At 41.0% G+C, this 3,661-nt stretch overlaps 1 pseudogene; it reads left to right on the top strand.

Annotated features, from left to right (window-relative positions):
- Positions 1-1,834: 1,834 nt before the first annotated feature.
- LOC111556792 lies at positions 1,835-1,933 on the top strand (annotated as a pseudogene).
- The last annotated feature ends 1,728 nt before the right edge of the window (positions 1,934-3,661 follow it).

Genomic DNA, 3,661 nt, shown 5'->3' with positions numbered 1-3,661 from the left:
TATGTGCCTAATTTTTCCTATATTTCTGTGAAGAGCAACCTCTATCTATCCTTCAAACTTTCCTTTACATGAATGGTTTTCCTGTCTTTTGTCTTTGTTAATTTACCACAGGAGTCTTTTTGTATTTTTAAGGTAGTTTCCTATTCAAGATCTTCTGATAGTCACCCAGTGTCTAGGAAGTAAAGTTTCCTAATTCCACTCTAGTAATCAGAGTTTTTTCCTAATAAAGTAGCAATTCACCCTTGTCTTCTTCTATTCATAAAAAAATAGCACTTCCCATTATGGAGCACTATTTAGTTTTAGACATTTTAACATCTACGATCTCATTAACTCAATGAAATAGGCAATATTGTTATTCTTACATTTATAGATAACATTGTAATGCCAGAGAAGTTAAGTAACTGAACCAAGGTTACTTAGAAATCATCAGAAGTAGGATTCAAATTCAGGCTATCAGACCTGTGCAAGGGCTTAACACCTGACCTGTGTTCTTTCTCGTCAACAGCGTATCCACCCTCCTCAAACCAGTCAGGATCCCTGATTCCCACTGTATACTTTGCTTATTCTCACATTGAAGCCTCTGCTCATCATCTACTACTCACCCAAATTATCCCTCTTTATTGTCTCTCCAAGCCCTTCTTTAAAGGCCTGTATTAGTTTCCTAGTGCTATTGTAGCAAATGACCATGAATTTAATGCCTTACAACAACAAACGTTTATTATTTTATAGTACTAGTAGTCAGAAGTCTGGAAATGGGTCTTATAAGACTAAAATCAAGGTGTCAGCAGGGCTGCGTTCCTTCTGGAGGCTCGAGGCAGAGTCGGTTCCTTGCCTTTTCCAGCTTTTGGAAGCTGCTTGCATTGCTTGACTGGCTGTATCTCCCACTCCTGCTTCCTTCCCTACACCTCCTCTGACTCTGATCCTCCTGCCTACCTACCCTTCTCTCTCTTGTAAAGACCCTTGTTAATATAGTGGCTTCACCCAGATAATCCAGAACAATCTTCCCACTTCAAGATCCTTAAATCACAACCCAAAGTCCATTTTGTCATGTGAGGTAGTACATTCACAGATTCCAGGGATTGAGACCAGCAACTTTGTGGGATCTTAATTCTGTCTACCACAAAGACCAATTCCAATATCATCCCAACCCTCAGGTTTCCTAAAAGCCTCCATCAGCAATCTATTCCATTCTGTATCTTATAGAATATCCTTGTATCTTCTCAGCTTTGAAAAATTTTGCTTTCCAGTCAGTTATATGATTTTGGAAATTGGGTTCCATTTTTTGTGGGCTCATGGTGTCTCAGCTACAACCTTAGAGATTACCCAGGCCAGGGGTAACAAATTGGTCTCATCTCAAATGTCTCATCTATGCAGCTAGTAGCTTCAGCTCAAGGTTCTGTGTTGGGAGGATTTTGAGGTTCCTTTTGGTTTCAAAACAAAGAAGGCTACGATCAAATAGAATCTTTCCATGATCTATGGCAAGATTTGATCATCTATGATCAAATAGAATCATGCCATTTCTTGCCATGAAGGCAAGAAATGAAAATGGCAGCTTGGGGGCCACATGCTTGCCACTTCTGCTCTTCTCCCCTATCTCTCCAGCTTCAAGATGAGGAAAAGCAGTTGGAAAATGGGGCAATCAGCTTTTACAGAGGGCTTACTATGGGTCTGGCACTATTCTGGTATATTCGTACTGTTCTGGTATATTACCTAAACTTACCTTCTTTGGCCCTCATAATAACCTTATAAAATAGAAGTGGAAATTAGGATTTAAAAGTTTAAAAAGACATTGAATGAACTTGGGACAAAAATAGAGATATGTTGTGCTCACTTCGGCAGCACCTACGCCAAATGCTAAAATTGGAACGACACAGAGATTGGCACGGCCCCTGCACAAGGATGACATGAAAATTCATGAACCTTCCATGTTTGTGACAAACAAAAAACCCAGACTCTTGACTATGAAGAGCAAACTAATGGTTACCAGAAGGGAGGTGTGCGGAGGGATGGGAGAAACGGGTGAAGGGGATTAAGAGTACACTTACCATGATGAGCATTGTATGTTGTATAGGATTGTTGAATCACTACATTGTACACCTGAAACAAATATAGCACTGTATGTTAATGATACTTTAATTTAAAAAAAGAGATCTATCTAACTGCAAATCCAATTTTGTTCACTATAATAAACTTGGGATTTAAATTATTTACACAAGGACAAGTAAAACTAGAAACACAGCTGGGATTAGAATTATGGTAAGTACATTTCCCCCCAAAAACAGGACACAGTGATGGGCACGTGGCCACAATGCTGAATACTTAAAACTGGGGCTTATATAATAAATCCAAAGGTTTACAGTTAACTGCAACCAATTATCAACACATACAGCAGAGTTCTTTTGTTTGTTTGACTACGATCATAGGACATTATTCATTTTCTCCGAGTGAAAACCTGGCTGGTTTTTTGGCATTGAGATTTTCCTTTCTTTTACTTACCCTGGAGTATTTGTCTTTGGTTTTCTTTAATAATTTCCTGTAAATCAGACCTTCCTGTTTCCTTTTTCCCTGTCTTTATTCATCTGAATTGCTAAACATGCTCTGGAAACTGGAGTTCTGACAGAGATGTCAAGAACCAGCTATTCCAACTCTCTGCCCAAGGGCCCCTGTGCTAAACAAACATTTGCCTCGAGCCAAGAACCCTTTGCTAAGGTGCCCTCATTGATGAGACTCCCTGCAGTCAGGTCAAAATCAGTTTCCAAGCAATGGATCATGTCACTGTCTTGCTCAAAATGCTCCAGGGCCCCCCCATCTCTTTCTAGGGAAAAGTCACATTCTTTTTCTTGGCCACAGGGCTTTCCTTGTTTTACACAGGCTATTGTACCACTAAGTTCATCTCCTCCTCCTCTCTACACCCCCTCTGTCAGCCCACTCAGCATCCTCCTGCCAGCTGCTTTGCTGCTCTCAATCCTCTTATCTGGCTCCCAGGTTTTTGTCATGCCCTGAATTCTATCCCCTGGGTTGGACTCCTCTCCTGCCATGCCTAACATATCTGCTTAAGTCATTTTTTAAAATGCAAATCTGACCATGTCATTTTCCTGCTCACATTCCTCTAGTGGCTTCCTTTCATCCAGGTCAGTGGTTCTGAAACCTAACTGATAGCAGGGTTGTAGAGATGCAGCTCTGAGTCTCACCACCCACTCCATTCCCCAGCCAAGATTCCAATTCAGAAGGTCTGGGATGAGGCCAATAATAATACCTTCCAAAGTCCCCTAGTCATTCTGATGATGAATCAGGTCTTCAGAGTATACCCACATCCCTTACCAACACATAATGCGCCCTCTGGTTTGGTCCCATTCAGGTTCACACTTCATCACAATCTACACTAAACCCTAACCCCATCCCCACCCCACCTACAACCCCTAGGACTGCTAGATTTGGGCTACTCTGACTTGTTTCCTGCACAATAACATGCTCTTTGCAATCTCCATGATTTTATACATGGCATCCTATTCTCTAAATGAGGAAAAGGTTAACTCTGAAAGATGACTTCCAAATCCAGCTCAGGCATTAAGTTCTTGAGGAATTCCCTACTATCCCTCAGACTGAGTCGATAGCTCCCTCCTGTGTATCACTTCTGATTACTGTATTTTGCTTATTTCCT

This window comes from Felis catus, chromosome D1, assembly GCF_018350175.1.
Source record: "Felis catus isolate Fca126 chromosome D1, F.catus_Fca126_mat1.0, whole genome shotgun sequence".
NCBI classification, from domain to species: Eukaryota; Metazoa; Chordata; class Mammalia; order Carnivora; family Felidae; genus Felis; species Felis catus.
The sequence above is the reverse complement of the archived record's forward strand: the minus strand, read 5'-3'. Positions and strand labels throughout refer to the sequence as shown.